This window comes from Rhipicephalus microplus, unplaced genomic scaffold (assembly GCF_043290135.1).
Source record: "Rhipicephalus microplus isolate Deutch F79 unplaced genomic scaffold, USDA_Rmic scaffold_12, whole genome shotgun sequence".
NCBI classification, from domain to species: Eukaryota; Metazoa; Arthropoda; class Arachnida; order Ixodida; family Ixodidae; genus Rhipicephalus; species Rhipicephalus microplus.
The window spans coordinates 50,305,195-50,325,046 of NW_027464585.1; positions in this window are offsets into that span (position 1 = coordinate 50,305,195).

Genomic DNA, 19,852 nt, shown 5'->3' on the forward strand with positions numbered 1-19,852 from the left:
CCAAAGAAAAAAAAGCGCCGCACCACCACCGGGTGGGCTCGAACCTCCAAAATTTCGGTTCATAGCCGATCGCGCTGGCCAATTGCGCCACGGAGACAGTCGTGCTCCACTCTCACCACCATCAGAACATATCTTCAAAGCTATCAGCCCGAAGAAAAAAAGCAACACACCACTCCCGGGAGGGCTCGAACCTCCAACCTTTCGGTTAAAAGCCAATCGCGCTAGCCAATTGCGTCACGGAGACAGTCGTGTTGCACTCTCACCACCGTCAGAACATTTCTTCAAAGCTATCAGCGCAAAGAAAAAAGCAACACACCACTCCCGGGTGGGCTCGAATTTTCAATATTTCGGTTAACAGCCGATCGCGCTAGCCAATTGCGCCACGGAGACAGTAGTGCAGCGCTCCCACCTCCGTCAGAACATTTCTTCAGAGCTATCCGCCCAAAGAGAAAGAAAGCGCCGCACCACCACCGGGTGGGCTCGAACCTCCAGCCTTTCGGTTAACAGGCGATCGCGCTAGCCAATTGCGCCACGTAGACAGTCGTGCTCCCCTCTCACCACCATCAGAACATATCTTCAAAGCTATCAGCGCAAAGAAAAAAGCAACCCACCACTCCTGGGAGGGCTCAAAAATCCAACCTTTCGGTTAACAGCCAATCGCGCTAGCCAATTGCGCCACGGAGACAGCAGTGCAGCACTCCCACCTCCATCAGAACATTTCTTCAGAGCTATCAGCCCAAAGAAAAAAAGCGCCGCACCACCACCGGGTGGGCTCGAACCTCCAGCCTTTCGGTTAACAGGCGATCGCGCTAGCAGATTGCGGCACGTAAACAGTCGCGCTCCACTCTCACCACCATCAGAACATATCTTCAAAGCTATCAGCGCAAAGAAAAAAGCAACACACCACTCCCGGGAGGGCTCTAAACTACAACCTTTCGGTTAACAGCCGATCGCGCGAGCCAATTGCGCCACGAAGACAGTAGTGCAGCACTCCCACCTCCGTCAAGACATTTCTTCAGAGCTATCAGCCCAAAGAAAAAGAAGCGCCGCACCACCACCGGGTGGCCTCGAACCTCCAAACTTTCGGTTAATAGCCGGATGCGCTAGCCAATTGCGCCACGGAGACAATCGTGCTCCACTCTCACCACCGTCAGAACATTTCTTCGGAGCTGTCAGCCGAAAGGAAAAAAAGCACCGCACCACCACCAGACGAGCTCGAACCTCCAACCTATCGGTTAACAGCCGATTGCGCTAGCCAATTGCGCCACGGAGACAGTCGTGCTCCACTCTCCCCACCATCAGAACATATCTTAAAGCTATCAGTGCAAAGAAAAAAGCAAAACACCACCCCGGGAGGGCTCGAACCTCCAACTTTTCGGTTAACAGCCGATCGCGCTAGCCAATTGCGCCACGGAGAAAGTCGTGCTCCACTCTCACCACCATCAGAACATTTTTTCAGAGCTATCAGCCCAAAGAAAAAAAAGCGCCGCATCACCACCGGGTGGGCTCGAACCTCCAGTCTTTCGGTTAACAGGCGATCGCGCTAGCCAATTACGCCACGGAGACAGCCGTGCTCTACTCTCACCACCATCAGAACATATCCCCAAAGCTATCAGCGCAAAGAAAAGAGCAACACACCACTCCCGGGAAGGCTCAAAATTACAACCTTTCGGTTAACAGCCGATCGCGCTAGCCAATTGCGCCACGGAGACAGTAGGGCAGCACTCCCACCTCCGTCAGGTCATTTGTTCAGAGCTATCAGCCCAAAGAAAAAGAAGCGCCGCACAACCACCGGGTGGGCTCGAACCTTCAAACTTTCGGTTAACAGCCGGATGCGCAAGCCAATTGCGCCACGGAGACAGTCGTGCTCCACTCTCACCACCGTCAGAACATTTCTTCGGAGCTGTCAGCCCAAAGGAAAAAAAGCGCCACACCACCACCGGGCTAGCTCGAACCTCCAACCTATCGGTTAACAGCCGATTGCGCTAGCCAATGGCGCCACGGAGACAGTCGTGCTCCACTCTCCCCACCATCAGAACATATCTTCAAAGCTATCAGCGCAAAGAAAACAGCAACACACCACTCCCGGGAGGGCTCGAACCTCCAACTTTTCGGTTAACAGCCGATCGCGCTAGCCAATTGCGCCACGCAAACAGTCCTGCTCAACTCTCACCACCATCACAACATATCTTAAAAGCTATCAGCGCAACGAAAAAAGCCACACGCCACTCCTGGGAGGGATCGAACCTCCAACCTTTCAGTTAACAGCTGATTACGCTAGCCAATTGCGCCATGGAGACAGTCCTGCTGTACTCTCACCACCAGCATAACATATCTTCAAAGCTATCAGCCCGAAGAAAAAAAAGCACCGGGAGGGCTCGAACCTCTAACCTTTCTGCTAACAGCCGATCGCGCTAGCCAATTGGGCCACGGAGACAGTCGTGCTCCACTCTCACCACCATCAGAACATATCTTCAAAGCTATCAGCGCAAAAAAAAAGCAACACACCACTCCCGGGAGGGCTCGAAATTCCAACCTTTCGGTTAACAGCTGATTGCGCTAGCCAATTGCGCCACGGAGACAGTAGTGCAGCACTCCACCTCCGTCAGAACATTTCTTCAGAGCTATCAGCCCAAAGAAAAAGAAAGCGCCGCACCACCACCGGGTGGGCTCGAACCTCCAGCCTTTCGCTTAACAGCCAATCGCGCAAGCCAGTTGCGCCACGGAGACAGTCCTCCACAACTCCCACCACCATTAAACTAATCTTCAAAGCTATCAGCCCAAAGAAAAAATGCGCAGCACCACTCGTGGGTGGGCTCGAACCCCCAACCTTTAGGTTAACAGCCGATCGCGCTAGCCAATTACGCCACGGAGACAGTCATGCTCCACTCTCACCACCATCAGAACATATCTTCTACGCCATCAGCGCAAAGAAAAAAAAAGCGACACACCGTCCACGGGTGCGCTCGAAACTCCCACCTTTTGGTTAACAGCTGATCGCGCTAGCCAATTGCACCACGGAGACAGTCCTGCTCCACCCTCCCCACCATCAGAACATATCTTCAAAGCTATCAGCCCAAAGAAAAAAAAGCGCCGCACCACCACCGGGTGGGCTCGAACCTCCAGCCTTTCGCTTAACAGCCAATCGCGCTAGCCAGTTGCGCCACGGAGACTGTCCTGCACAACTCCCACCACCATTAAACTAATCTTCAAAGCTACCAGCCCAAAGAAAAAAAGCGCAGCACCACTCGCGGGTGGGCTCGAACCCCCAACCTTTCGGTTAACAGCCGATCGCGCTAGCCAATTACGCCACGGAGACAGTCATGCTCCACTCTCACCACCATCAGAACATATCTTCTACGCCATCAGCGCAAAGAAAAAAAAGTGACACACCGTCCACGGGTGCGCTCGAAACTCCCACCTTTTGGTTAACAGCCGATCGCGCTAGCCAATTGCACCACGGAGACAGTCCTGCTCCACCCTCCCCACCATGAGAACATATCTTCAAAGCTATCAGCCCAAAGAAAAAAAAGCGCCGCACCACCAGCCGGTGGGCTCGAACCTCCAACCTTTCGGTTAACAGCCCATCGCGCTAGCCAATTGCGCCACGGAGACAGTCGTGCTCTCCTCTCACCACCATCAGAACATTTCTTCAGAGCTATCAGCCCAAAGAAAAAAAAGCGCCGCACCACCACCGGGTGGGCTCGAACCTCCAAAATTTCGGTTCATAGCCGATCGCGCTGGCCAATTGCGCCACGGAGACAGTCGTGCTCCACTCTCACCACCATCAGAACATATCTTCAAAGCTATCAGCCCGAAGAAAAAAAAGCAACACACCACTCCCGGGAGGGCTCGAACCTCCAACCTTTCGGTTAAAAGCCAATCGCGCTAGCCAATTGCGTCACGGAGACAGTCGTGTTCCACTCTCGCCACCGTCAGAACATTTCTTCAAAGCTATCAGCGCAAAGAAAAAAGCAACACACTACTCCCGGGTGGGCTCGAATTTTCAATATTTCGGTTAACAGCCGATCGCGCTAGCCAATTGCGCCACGGAGACAGTAGTGCAGCGCTCCCACCTCCGTCAGAACATTTCTTCAGAGCTATCAGCCCAAAGAGAAAGAAAGCGCCGCACCACCACCGGGTGGGCTCGAACCTCCAGCCTTTCGGTTAACAGGCGATCGCGCTAGCCTATTGCGCCACGTAGACAGTCGTGCTCCACTCTCACCACCATCAGAACATACCTTCAAAGCTATCAGCGCAAAGAAAAAAGCAACCCACCACTCCTGGAAGGGCTCAAAATTCCAACCTTTCGGTTAACAGCCAATTGCGCTAGCCAATTGCGCCACGGAGACAGCACTGCAGCACTCCCACCTCCATCAGAACATTTCTTCAGAGCTATCAGCCCAAAGAAAAAAAAGCGCCGCACCACCACCGGGTGGGCTCAAAACTCCAAAATTTTGGGTAATAGCCGATCGCGCTGGCCAATTGCGCCACGGAGACAGCCTTGTTCTACTCTCACCACCATCAGAACATATCTTCAAAGCTATCAGAGCACAGAAAAAAAAGCGCCGCACCACCACCCGGTGAACTCGAACCTCCAACCTTTCGGTTAACAGCCAATCGCGCTAGCCAATTGTGCCACGGAGACAGTCGTGCTTCACTCATACCACCATCAGAACATATCTTCAAAGCTATCAGCCCAAAGAAAAAAAAGCGCCGCACCACCACCGGGTGGGCTCGAAACTCCAACCTTTCGATAAACAGCCGATCGTGCTAGCCAATTGTGCCACGGAGACAGTCGTGCTTCACTCTCACCACCAACAGAACATAACTTCAAAGCTATCAGCGCAAAGAAAAAAGCAACACACCACTCCCGGGAGGGCTCGAACCTCCAACCTTTCGGTTAACAGCCGGTCGCGCTAGCCAATTACGCCACGGAGACAGTCCTGCTATACTTTCACCACAAGCATAACATATCTTCAAAGCTATCGGCCCAAAGAAAAAAAAGCGCCGCACCACCCCGGGTGGGCTCGAACCTCCAACCTTTCGGTTAACAGCCGATCGCGCTAGCCAACTGCGCCACGAAGACAGTCGTGCTCCACTCTCACCACCGTCAGAAGATTTCTTCAGACTATCAGCCCAAAGAAAAAAAGCGCCGAACCACCTCCGGGTGGGCTCGAACCTCCAACCTTTCGGTTAACAGCCGATCGTGCTAGCCAATTGCGCCACGGAGACAGTCGTGCTCCACTCTCACCACCATCAGAACATATCTTCAAAGGTATCAGCCCAAAGAAAAAAAGCGCCGCAGCACCACCGGGTGGGCTCGAACCTCCAACCTTTCGGTTAACAGCCGATCGCTCTAGCCAATTGCGCCACGGAGACAGTCCTGCTCCACTCTCACCACCATCCGAACATATCTTCAAAGCTATCAGCCCAAAGAAAAAAAAGCAACACACCACTCTCGGGAGGGCTCGAACCTCCAACCTTTCTGTTAACAGCCGATCGCGCTAGCCAATCGCGCCACGGAGACAGTCGCACTACACATTCACCACCGTCAGAACATTTCCTCAGAGCTATCAGCCCTAGGGAAAAAAAGCGGCGCACTACCACCGGGTGGGCTCGAACTTCCAACCTTTCGGTTAACAGCCCATCGCGCTAGCCCATTGCGTCACGGAGACAGTCGTGCTTCACTCTCACCACCATGAGAACATATCTTCAAAGCTATCAGCGCAAAGAAAAAAGCAACACACCACTCCCGGGAGGGCTCGAACCTCAAACCTTCCGGTCAACAGCCTATAGCGCTAGCCAATTGCGCCATAGAGACAGTAGTGCAGCACTCCCACCTCCGTCAGAACATTTCTTCAGAGCTATCAGCCCAAAGAAAAAGAAAGCACCGCACCACCACCGGGTGGGCTCGAACCTCCAGCCTTTCGGTTAACGGGCGATCGCGCTAGCCGATTGCGCCACGTAGACAGTCGTGCTCCACTCTCACCGCCATCAGAACATATCTTCAAAGCTATCAGCGCAAAGAAAAAAGCAACACACCACTCCCGGGAGGGCTCCAAACTACAACCTTTCGGTTAACAGCCGATCGCGCGAGCCAATTGCGCCACGAAGACAGTAGTGCAGCACTCCCACCTCCGTCAAGACATTTCTTCAGAGCTATCAGCCCAAAGAAAAAGAAGCGCCGCACCACCACCGGGTGGGCTCGAACCTGCAAACTTTCGGTTAATAGCCGGATGCGCTAGCCAATTGCGCCACGGAGACAATCGTGCGCCACGGAGACAATCGTGCTCCACTCTCACCACCGTCAGAACATTTCTTCGGAGCTGTCAGCCCAAAGAAAAAGAAGCGCCGCACAACCACCGGGTGGGCTCGAACCTCGAAACTTTCGGTTAACAGCCGGATGCGCAAGCCAATTGCGCCACGGAGACAGTCGTGCTCCACTCTCACTACCGTCAGAACATTTCTTCGGAGCTGTCAGCCCAAAGGAAAAAAAGCGCCACACCACCACCGGGCGAGCTCGAACCTCCAACTTATCGGTTAACAGCCGATTGCGCTAGCCAATGGCGCCACGGAGACAGTCGTGCTCCACTCTCCCCACCATCAGAACATATCTTCAAAGCTATCAGCGCAAAGAAAAAAGCAACACACCACTCCCGGGAGGGCTCGAACCTCCAACTTTTTGGTTAACAGCCGATCGCGCTAGCCAATTGCGCCACGCAAACAGACCTGCTCAACTCTCACCACCATCACAACATATCTTCGAAGCTATCAACGCAAAGAAAAAAGCAACACACCACTCCCGGGAGGGATCGAACCTCCAACCTTTCAGTTAACAGCTGATTACGCTAGCCAATTGCGCCACGGAGACAGTCTTGCTCCACTCTCACCACCGTCAGAACATTTCCTCAGAGCTATCAGCCCAAAGGAAAAAAAGCGCCGCACCACCACCGGGTGGGCTCGAACCTCCAACCTTTCGGTTAACAGCCCATCGCGCTAGCCAATTGCGCCACGCAGACAGTCGTGCTCCACTCTCACCATCATCAGAACATATCTTCAAAGCTATCAGCGCAAAGAAAAAAGCAACACACCACTCCCGGGAGAGCTCGAACCTCCAACCTTTCGGTTAACAGCCGATCGCGCTAGCCAATAACACCACGGAGACAGTCCTGCTGTACTCTCACCACCAGCATAACATATCTTCAAAGCTATCAGCCCAAAGAAAAAAAAGCGCCGCACCACCCCGGGTGGGCTCGAACCTCCAACCTTTCGGTTAACAGCCGATCGCACTAGCCATTTGCACCACGGAGAAAGTCCTGCTCTACTCTCCCCACTATCAGAACATATCTTCAAAGCTATCAGCCGAAAGAAAAAAAAGCGCCGCACCACCACTGGGTGGGCTCGAAACTCCAACCTTTCGGTTAACAGCCGATCGTGCTAGCCAATTGCGCCACGGAGACAGTCCTGCTCCACTCTCACCACCATCAGAACATATCTTCTACGACATCAGCGCAAAAAAAAGCGACACATCGTCCACGGGTGCGCTCGAAACTCCCACCTTTTGGTTAACAGCCGATCGCGCTAGCCAATTGCGCCACGGAGACAGTCCTGCTCCACTCTCACCACCATCAGAACATATCTTCAAAGGTATCAGCCCAAAGAAAAAAAGTGCCGCAGCACCACCGGGTGGGCTCGAACCTTTAAAATTTCGGTTCATAGCCGATCGCGCTGGCCAATTGCGCCACGGAGACAGTCGAGCTCCACTCTCACCACCATCAGAACATATCTTCAAAGATATCAGCCCGAACAAAAAAAAGCAACACACCCCTCCCGGGAGGGCTCGAACCTCCAACCTTTCGGTTAAAAGCCAATCGCGCTAGCCAATTGCGTCACGGAGACAGTCGTGTTCCACTCTCAACACCGTCAGAACATTTCTTCAAAGCTATCAGCGCAAAGAAAAAAGCAACACACCACTCCCGGGTGGGCTCGAATTTTTAATATTTCGGTTAACAGCCGATCGCCCTAGCCAATTGCACCACGGAGACAGTCGTGCTCTCCTCTCACCACCATCAGAACATTTCTTCAGAGCTATCAGCCCAAAGAAAAAAAAGCGCCGCACCACCACCAGGTGGGCTCGAACCTCCAAAATTTCGGTTCATAGCTGATCGCGCTGGCCAATTGCGCCCCGGAGACAGTCATGCAATACTTTTAGCACAAGCATAACATATCTTCAAAGCTATCGGCCCAAAGAAAAAAAGCGCCGCACCACCCCGGGTGGGCTCGAACCTCCAACCTGTCGGTTAACATCCGATCGCGCTAGCCAATTGCGTCACGAAGATAGTCGTGCTCCACTCTCACCACCGTCAGAAGATTTCTTAGGACTATCAGCCCAAAGAAAAAAAAGCGCCGCACCACCACCGGGTGGGCTCGAACCTCCAACCTTTCGGTTAACAGCCGATCGTGCTAGCCAATAGCGCCACGGAGACAGTCGTGCTCCACTCTCACCACCATCAGAACATATCTTCAAAGCTATCAGCGCAAAGAAAAAAGCAACACACCACTTCCGGGAGGGCTCGAACCTCCAACCTTTCGGTTGACAGCCAATCGCGCTAGCCAATTGCGCCACGGAGACAGTCCTGCTCCACTCTCACCACCATCAGAACATATCTTCAAAGGTATCAGCCTAAAGAAAAAAGCAACACACCACTCCCGGGAGGGCTCGAACCTCCAACATTTCGGTCAACAGCCTATTGCGCTAGCCCATTGCGCCACGGAGACAGTCGTGCTCTCCTCTCACCACCATCGGAACATTTCTTCAGAGATATCAGCCCAAAGAAAAAAAAAGCGCCGCACCACCACCGGGTGGGCTCGAACCTCCAAAATTTCGGTTATTAGCTGATCGCGCTGGCCAATTGCGCCACGGAGACAGTCGTGCTTAACTCTCACCACCATCAGTACATATCTTCAAAGCTATAAGCGCAAAGAAAAAAGCAACACACCACTCCCGGGAGGCCTCGAACCTCCAACCTTTCGGTCAACAGCCTATAGCGCTAGCCCATTGCGCCACGGAGACAGTCGTGCTCTCCTCTCACCACCGTCAGAACATTTTTTCAGAGCTATCAGCCCAAAGAAAAAAAAGCGCCGCACCACCACCGGGTGGGCTCGAACCTCCAAAATTTCGGTTCATAGCCGATCGCGCTGGCCAATTGCGACACGGATACAGTCGTGTTCCACTCTCACCACCGTCAGAACATTTCTTCACAGCTATCAGTCCAAAGAAAAAAAAGCGCCGCACCACCACCGGGTGGGCTCGAACCTCCAGCCTTTCATTTAACGGCCGAACGCGCTAGCCAATTGCGCCACGGACACAGTCGTGCTCCACTCTCACCACCATCAGAACATATCTTCAAAGCTATCAGCACAAAGAAAAAAGCAACACACCACTCCCGGGAGGGCTCGAAATTCCAACCATTCGGTTAACAGCCGATCGCGCTAGCCAATTGCGCCACGGAGACAGTAGTGCACCACTCCACCTCCGTCAGAACATTTCTTCAGAGCTATCAGCCCAAAGAAAAAGAAAGCGCCGCACCACCACCGGGTGGGCTCGAACCTCCAGCCTTTCGCTTAACAGCCAATCGTGCTAGCCAGTTGCGCCACGGAGACAGTCCTGCACAATTCCCACCACCATTAAACTAATCTTCAAAGCTATCAGCCCAAAGAAAAAAAGCGCCGCACCACTCGCGGGTGGGCTCGAACCCCCAACCTTTCGGTTAACAGCCGATCGCGCTAGACAATTACGCCACGGAGACAGTCGTGCTCCACTCTCACCACCATCAGAACATATCTTCTACGCCATCAGCGCAAAGAAAAAAAAAGCGACACACCGTCCACGGGTGCGCTCGAAACTCCCACCTTTTGGTTAACAGCCGATCGCGCTAGCCAATTGCGCCACGGAGACAGTCCTGCTCCACTCTCACCACCATCAGAACATATCTTCAAAGGTATCAGCCCAAAGAAAACAAAGCGCCGCAGCACCACCGGGTGGGCTCGAACCTCCGACCTTTCGGTTAACAGTTGATCGCGCTAGCCAATTGCGCCACGGAGACAGTCCTGCTACACTCTCACCACCATCAGAACATATCTTCAAAGCTATCAGCCCAAAGAAAAAAAAGCAACACACCACTCTCGGGAGGGCTCGAACCTCCAACCTTTCTGTTAATAGCCGATCGCGCTAGCCAATTGCGCCACGGAGACAGTCGCGCTACACCCTCACCACCGTCAGAACATTTCCTCAGAGCTATCAGCCCAAGGGAAAAAAAGCGCCGCACCACCACCGTGTGGGCTCGAACCTCCAGCCTTTCGGTTAACAGCCCAACGCACTAGCTAATTGCGCCACGGAGACAGTCGTGCTTCACTCTCACCACCATCAGAACATATCTTCAAAGCTATCAGCGCAAAGAAAAAAGCAACACACCACTCCCGGGAGGGCTTGAACCTCCAACGTTTCGGTCAACAGCCTATAGCGCTAGCCCATTGCGCCACGGAGACAGTCGGGCTCTCCTCTCACCACCATCAGAACATTTCTTCAGAGCTATCAGCCCAAAGAAAAAAAAGCGCCGCACCACCACCGAGTGGGCTCGAACCTCCAAAATTTCGGTTCATAGCCGATCGCGCTGGCCAATTGCGCCACGGAGACAGTCGTGCTCCACTCTCACCACCATCAGAACATATCTTCAAAGCTATCAGCCCGAAGAAAAAAGCAACACACCACTCCCGGGAGGGCTCGAATTTCCAATATTTCGGGTAACAGCCGTTCGCGCTAGCCAATTGCGCCACGGAGACAGTAGTGCAGCGCTCCCACCTCCGTCAGAACATTTCTTCAGAGCTATCAGCCCAAAGAAAAAGAAAGCGCCGCACCACCACCGGGTGGGCTCGAACCTCCAGCCTTTCGGTTAACAGGCGATCGCGCTAGCCAATTGCGCCACGTAGACAGTCGTGCGCCACTCTCACCACCGTCAGAAGATTTCTTCAGACTATCAGCCCAAAGAAAAAAAAGCGCCGCACCAAACCGGGTGGGCTCGAACCTCTAACCTTTCGGTTAACAGCCGATCGCGCTAGCCAATTGCGCCACGGAGACAGTCGTGCTCCACTCTCACCACCATCAGAACATATCTTCAAAGCTATCAGCGCAAAGAAAAAAGCAACACACCACTTCCGGGAGGGCTCGAACCTCCAACCTTTCGGTTAACAGCCAATTGCGCCACGGAGACAGTCCTGCTCCACTCTCACCACCATCAGAACATATCTTCAAAGGTATCAGCCCAAAGAAAAAAAAGCGCCGCAGCACCACCGGGTGGGCTCGAACCTCCAACCTTTCGGTTAACAGCCGATCGCGCTAGCCAATTGCGCCATGGAGACCGTCCTGCTCCACTCTCACCACAATCAGAACATATCTTCAAAGCTATCAGCGCAAAAAAAAAAGCAACACACCACTCCTGGGAGGGCTCAAAATTCCAACCTTTCGGTTAACAGCCAATCGCGCTAGCCAATTGCGCCACGCAGACAGTAGTGCAGCACTCCCACCTCCATCAGAACATTTCTTCAGAGCTATCAGCCCAAAAAAAAAAGCGCCGCACCACCACCGGGTGGGCTCGAAACTCCAAAATTTTGGGTAATAGCCGATCGCGCTGGCCAATTGCGCCACGGAGACAGTCTTGCTTCACTCTCACCACCATCAGAACATATCTTCAAAGCTATCAGCCCGAAGAAAGAAAAGCAACACTCCACTCCCGGGAGGGCTCGAACCTCCAACCTTTTGGTTAAAGCCAATCGCGCTAGCCAAGTGCGCCACGGAGACAGTCGTGTTCCACTCTCACCACCGTCAGAACATTTCTTCACAGCTATCAGCTCAAAGAAAAAAAAGCGCCGCACCACCACCGGGTGGGCTCGAACCTCCAGCCTTTCAGTTAACGGCCGAACGCGCTAGCTAATTGCGCCACGGATACAGTCGTGCTCCACTCTCACAACCATCAGAACAAATCTTCAAAGCTATCAGCACAAAGAAAAAAGCGACACACCACTCCCGGGAGGGCTCGAAATTCCAACCTTTCGGTTAACAGCCGATCGCGCTAGCCAATTGCGCCACGAAGACAGCCGTGCTCGACTCTCACCACCGTCAGAAGATTTCTTCAGACTATCAGCCCAAAGAAAAAAAAGCGCCGCACCAACACCGGGTGGGCTCGAACCTCTAACCTTTCGGTTAACAGCCGATCGCGCTAGCCAATTGCGCCACGGAGACAGTCGTGCTCCACTCTCGCCACCATCAGAACATATCTTCAAAGGTATCAGCCCAAAGAAAAAAAAGCGCCGCAGCACCACCGGGTGGGCTCGAACCTCCAACCTTTCGGTTAACAGCCGATCGCGCTAGCCAATTGCGCCACGGAGACAGTCCTGGTCCACTCTCACCACCATCAGAACATATCTTCAAAGCTATCAGCCCAAAGAAAAAAAAACCAACACACCACTCTCGGGAGGGCTCGAACCTCCAACCTTTCGGTTAAAAGCCAATCGCGCTAGCCAATTGCGTCACGGAGACAGTCGTGTTCCACTCTCAACACCGTCAGAACATTTCTTCAAAGCTATCAGCGCAAAGAAAAAAGCAACACACCACTCCCGGGTCGGCTCGAATTTTTAATATTTCGGTTAACAGCCGATCGCGCTAGCCAATTGCACCGCGGAGACAGTCGTGCTCTCCTCTCACCACCATCAGAACATTTCTTCAGAGCTATCAGCCCAAAGAAAAAAAAGCGCCGCACCACCACCAGGTGGGCTCGAACCTCCAAAATTTCGGTTCATAGCTGATCGCGCTGGCCAATTGCGCCCCGGAGACAGTCCTGCAATACTTTCAGCGCAAGCATAACATATCTTCAAAGCTATCGGCCCAAAGAAAAAAAGCGCCGCACCACCCCGGGTGGGCTCGAACCTCCAACCTTTCGGTTAACATCCGATCGCGCTAGCCAATTGCGTCACGAAGATAGTCGTGCTCCACTCTCACCACCGTCAGAAGATTTCTTCAGACTATCAGCCCAAAGAAAAAAAAGCGCCGCACCACCACCGGGTGGGCTCGAACCTCCAACCTTTCGGTTAACAGCCGATCGTGCTAGCCAATAGCGCCACGGAGACAGTCGTGCTCCACTCTCACCACCATCAGAACATATCTTCAAAGCTATCAGCGCAAAGAAAAAAGCAACACACCACTTCCGGGAGGGCTCGAACCTCCAACCTTTCGGTTGACAGCCAATCGCGCTAGCCAATTGCGCCACGGAGACAGTCCTGCTCCACTCTCACCACCATCAGAACATATCTTCAAAGGTATCAGCCCAAAGAAAAAAGCAACACACCACTCCCGGGAGGGCTCGAACCTCCAACATTTCGGTCAACAGCCTATAGCGCTAGCCCATTGCGCCACGGAGACAGTCGTGCTCTCCTCTCACCACCATCGGAACATTTCTTCAGAGATATCAGCCCAAAGAAAAAAAAAGCGCCGCACCACCACCGGGTGGGCTCGAACCTCCAAAATTTCGGTTATTAGCTGATCGCGCTGGCCAATTGCGCCACGGAGACAGTCGTGCTTAACTCTCACCACCATCAGTACATATCTTCAAAGCTATCAGCGCAAAGAAAAAAGCAACACACCACTCCCGGGAGGGCTCGAACCTCCAACCTTTCGGTCAACAGCCTATAGCGCTAGCCCATTGCGCCACGGAGACAGTCGTGCTCTCCTCTCACCACCGTCAGAACATTTTTTCAGAGCTATCAGCCCAAAGAAAAAAAAGCGCCGCACCACCACCGGGTGGGCTCGAACCTCCAAAATTTCGGTTCATAGCCGATCGCGCTGGCCAATTGCGACACGGATACAGTCGTGTTCCACTCTCACCACCGTCAGAACATTTCTTCACAGCTATCAGTCCAAAGAAAAAAAAGCGCCGCACCACCACCGGGTGGGCTCGAACCTCCAGCCTTTCATTTACCGGCCGAACGCGCTAGCCAATTGCGCCACGGACACAGTCGTGCTCCACTCTCACCACCATCAGAACATATCTTCAAAGCTATCAGCACAAAGAAAAAAGCAACACACCACTCCCGGGAGGGCTCGAAATTCCAACCATTCGGTTAACAGCCGATCGCGCTAGCCAATTGCGCCACGGAGACAGTAGTGCAGCACTCCACCTCCGTCAGAACATTTCTTCAGAGCTATCAGCCCAAAGAAAAAGAAAGCGCCGCACCACCACCGGGTGGGCTCGAACCTCCAGCCTTTCGCTTAACAGCCAATCGCGCTAGCCAGTTGCGCCACGGAGACAGTCCTGCACAATTCCCACCACCATTAAACTAATCTTCAAAGCTATCAGCCCAAAGAAAAAAAGCGCCGCACCACTCGCGGGTGGGCTCGAACCCCCAACCTTTCGGTTAACAGCCGATCGCGCTAGACAATTACGCCACGGAGACAGTCGTGCTCCACTCTCACCACCATCAGAACATATCTTCTACGCCATCAGCGCAAAGAAAAAAAAAGCGACACACCGTCCACGGGTGCGCTCGAAACTCCCACCTTTTGGTTAACAGCCGATCGCGCTAGCCAATTGCGCCACGGAGACAGTCCTGCTCCACTCTCACCACCATCAGAACATATCTTCAAAGGTATCAGCCCAAAGAAAACAAAGCGCCGCAGCACCACCGGGTGGGCTCGAACCTCCGACCTTTCGGTTAACAGCCGATCGCGCTAGCCAATTGCGCCACGGAGACAGTCCTGCTACACTCTCACCACCATCAGAACATATCTTCAAAGCTATCAGCCCAAAGAAAAAAAAGCAACACACCACTCTCGGGAGGGCTCGAACCTCCAACCTTTCTGTTAACAGCCGATCGCGCTAGCCAATTGCGCCACGGAGACAGTCGCGCTACACCCTCACCACCGTCAGAACATTTCCTCAGAGCTATCAGCCCAAGGGAAAAAAAGCGCCGCACCACCACCGTGTGGGCTCGAACCTCCAACCTTTCGGTTAACAGCCCAACGCACTAGCTAATTGCGCCACGGAGACAGTCGTGCTTCACTCTCACCACCATCAGAACATATCTTCAAAGCTATCAGCGCAAAGAAAAAAGCAACACACCACTCCCGGGAGGGCTTGAACCTCCAACGTTTCGGTCAACAGCCTATAGCGCTAGCCCATTGCGCCACGGAGACAGTCGGGCTCTCCTCTCACCACCATCAGAACATTTCTTCAGAGCTATCAGCCCAAAGAAAAAAAAGCGCCGCACCACCACCGAGTGGGCTCGAACCTCCAAAATTTCGGTTCATAGCCGATCGCGCTGGCCAATTGCGCCACGGAGACAGTCGTGCTCCACTCTCACCACCATCAGAACATATCTTCAAAGCTATCAGCCCGAAGAAAAAAGCAACACACCACTCCCGGGAGGGCTCGAATTTCCAATATTTCGGGTAACAGCCGTTCGCGCTAGCCAATTGCGCCACGGAGACAGTAGTGCAGCGCTCCCACCTCCGTCAGAACATTTCTTCAGAGCTATCAGCCCAAAGAAAAAGAAAGCGCCGCACCACCACCGGGTGGGCTCGAACCTCCAGCCTTTCGGTTAACAGGCGATCGCGCTAGCCAATTGCGCCACGTAGACAGTCGTGCGCCACTCTCACCACCGTCAGAAGATTTCTTCAGACTATCAGCCCAAAGAAAAAAAAGCGCCGCACCAAACCGGGTGGGCTCGAACCTCTAACCTTTCGGTTAACAGCCGATCGCGCTAGCCAATTGCGCCACGGAGACAGTCGTGCTCCACTCTCACCACCATCAGAACATATCTTCAAAGCTATCAGCGCAAAGAAAAAAGCAACACACCACTTCCGGGAGGGCTCGAACCTCCAACCTTTCGGTTAACAGCCAATTGCGCCACGGAGACAGTCCTGCTCCACTCTCACCACCATCAGAACATATCTTCAAAGGTATCAGCCCAAAGAAAAAAAAGCGCCGCAGCACCACCGGGTGGGCTCGAACCTCCAACCTTTCGGTTAACAGCCGATCGCGCTAGCCAATTGCGCCATGGAGACAGTCCTGCTCCACTCTCACCACAATCAGAACATATCTTCAAAGCTATCAGCGCAAAAAAAAAGCAACACACCACTCCTGGGAGGGCTCAAAATTCCAACCTTTCGGTTAACAGCCAATCGCGCTAGCCAATTGCGCCACGCAGACAGTAGTGCAGCACTCCCACCTCCATCAGAACATTTCTTCAGAGCTATCAGCCCAAAAAAAAAAGCGCCGCACCACCACCGGGTGGGCTCGAAACTCCAAAATTTTGGGTAATAGCCGATCGCGCTGGCCAATTGCGCCACGGAGACAGTCTTGCTTCACTCTCACCACCATCAGAACATATCTTCAAAGCTATCAGCCCGAAGAAAGAAAAGCAACACTCCACTCCCGGGAGGGCTCGAACCTCCAACCTTTTGGTTAAAGCCAATCGCGCTAGCCAAGTGCGCCACGGAGACAGTCGTGTTCTACTCTCACCACCGTCAGAACATTTCTTCACAGCTATCAGCTCAAAGAAAAAAAAGCGCCGCACCACCACCGGGTGGGCTCGAACCTCCAGCCTTTCAGTTAACGGCCGAACGCGCTAGCTAATTGCGCCACGGATACAGTCGTGCTCCACTCTCACAACCATCAGAACAAATCTTCAAAGCTATCAGCACAAAGAAAAAAGCGACACACCACTCCCGGGAGGGCTCGAAATTCCAACCTTTCGGTTAACAGCCGATCGCGCTAGCCAATTGCGCCACGAAGACAGCCGTGCTCGACTCTCACCACCGTCAGAAGATTTCTTCAGACTATCAGCCCAAAGAAAAAAAAGCGCCGCACCAACACCGGGTGGGCTCGAACCTCTAACCTTTCGGTTAACAGCCGATCGCGCTAGCCAATTGCGCCACGGAGACAGTCGTGCTCCACTCTCGCCACCATCAGAACATATCTTCAAAGGTATCAGCCCAAAGAAAAAAAAGCGCCGCAGCACCACCGGGTGGGCTCGAACCTCCAACCTTTCGGTTAACAGCCGATCGCGCTAGCCAATTGCGCCACGGAGACAGTCCTGGTCCACTCTCACCACCATCAGAACATATCTTCAAAGCTATCAGCCCAAAGAAAAAAAAAGCAACACACCACTCTCGGGAGGGCTCGAACCTCCAACCTTTCGGTTAAAAGCCAATCGCGCTAGCCAATTGCGTCACGGAGACAGTCGTGTTCCACTCTCAACACCGTCAGAACATTTCTTCAAAGCTATCAGCGCAAAGAAAAAAGCAACACACCACTCCCGGGTCGGCTCGAATTTTTAATATTTCGGTTAACAGCCGATCGCGCTAGCCAATTGCACCGCGGAGACAGTCGTGCTCTCCTCTCACCACCATCAGAACATTTCTTCAGAGCTATCAGCCCAAAGAAAAAAAAGCGCCGCACCACCACCAGGTGGGCTCGAACCTCCAAAATTTCGGTTCATAGCTGATCGCGCTGGCCAATTGCGCCCCGGAGACAGTCCTGCAATACTTTCAGCACAAGCATAACATATCTTCAAAGCTATCGGCCCAAAGAAAAAAAGCGCCGCACCACCCCGGGTGGGCTCGAACCTCCAACCTTTCGGTTAACATCCGATCGCGCTAGCCAATTGCGTCACGAAGATAGTCGTGCTCCACTCTCACCACCGTCAGAAGATTTCTTCAGACTATCAGCCCAAAGAAAAAAAAGCGCCGCACCACCACCGGGTGGGCTCGAACCTCCAACCTTTCGGTTAACAGCCGATCGTGCTAGCCAATAGCGCCACGGAGACAGTCGTGCTCCACTCTCACCACCATCAGAACATATCTTCAAAGCTATCAGCGCAAAGAAAAAAGCAACACACCACTTCCGGGAGGGCTCGAACCTGCAACCTTTCGGTTGACAGCCAATCGCGCTAGCCAATTGCGCCACGGAGACAGTCCTGCTCCACTCTCACCACCATCAGAACATATCTTCAAAGGTATCAGCCCAAAGAAAAAAGCAACACACCACTCCCGGGAGGGCTCGAACCTCCAACATTTCGGTCAACAGCCTATAGCGCTAGCCCATTGCGCCACGGAGACAGTCGTGCTCTCCTCTCACCACCGTCAGAACATTTTTTCAGAGCTATCAGCCCAAAGAAAAAAAAGCGCCGCACCACCACCGGGTGGGCTCGAACCTCCAGCCTTTCATTTACCGGCCGAACGCGCTAGCCAATTGCGCCACGGACACAGTCGTGCTCCACTCTCACCACCATCAGAACATATCTTCAAAGCTATCAGCACAAAGAAAAAAGCAACACACCACTCCCGGGAGGGCTCGAAATTCCAACCATTCGGTTAACAGCCGATCGCGCTAGCCAATTGCGCCACGGAGACAGTAGTGCAGCACTCCACCTCCGTCAGAACATTTCTTCAGAGCTATCAGCCCAAAGAAAAAGAAAGCGCCGCACCACCACCGGGTGGGCTCGAACCTCCAGCCTTTCGCTTAACAGCCAATCGCGCTAGCCAGTTGCGCCACGGAGACAGTCCTGCACAATTCCCACCACCATTAAACTAATCTTCAAAGCTATCAGCCCAAAGAAAAAAAGCGCCGCACCACTCGCGGGTGGGCTCGAACCCCCAACCTTTCGGTTAACAGCCGATCGCGCTAGACAATTACGCCACGGAGACAGTCGTGCTCCACTCTCACCACCATCAGAACATATCTTCTACGCCATCAGCGCAAAGAAAAAAAAAGCGACACACCGTCCACGGGTGCGCTCGAAACTCCCACCTTTTGGTTAACAGCCGATCGCGCTAGCCAATTGCGCCACGGAGACAGTCCTGCTCCACTCTCACCACCATCAGAACATATCTTCAAAGGTATCAGCCCAAAGAAAAAAAAGCGCCGCAGCACCACCGGGTGGGCTCGAACCTCCGACCTTTCGGTTAACAGCCGATCGCGCTAGCCAATTGCGCCACGGAGACAGTCCTGCTACACTCTCACCACCATCAGAACATATCTTCAAAGCTATCAGCCCAAAGAAAAAAAAGCAACACACCACTCTCGGGAGGGCTCGAACCTCCAACCTTTCTGTTAACAGCCGATCGCGCTAGCCAATTGCGCCACGGAGACAGTCGCGCTACACCCTCACCACCGTCAGAACATTTCCTCAGAGCTATCAGCCCAAGGGAAAAAAAGCGCCGCACCACCACCGTGTGGGCTCGAACCTCCAACCTTTCGGTTAACAGCCCAACGCACTAGCTAATTGCGCCACGGAGACAGTTGTGCTTCACTCTCACCACCATCAGAACATAACTTCAAAGCTATCAGCGCAAAGAAAAAAGCAACACACCACTCCCGGGAGGGCTTGAACCTCCAACGTTTCGGTCAACAGCCTATAGCGCTAGCCCATTGCGCCACGGAGACAGTCGGGCTCTCCTCTCACCACCATCAGAACATTTCTTCAGAGCTATCAGCCCAAAGAAAAAAAGCGCCGCACCACCACCGAGTGGGCTCGAACCTCCAAAATTTCGGTTCATAGCCGATCGCGCTGGCCAATTGCGCCACGGAGACAGTCGTGCTCCACTCTCACCACCATCAGAACATATCTTCAAAGCTATCAGCCCGAAGAAAAAAGCACCACACCACTCCCGGGAGGGCTCGAATTTCCAATATTTCGGGTAACAGCTGTTCGCGCTAGCCAATTGCGCCACGGAGACAGTAGTGCAGCGCTCCCACCTCCGTCAGAACATTTCTTCAGAGCTATCAGCCCAAAGAAA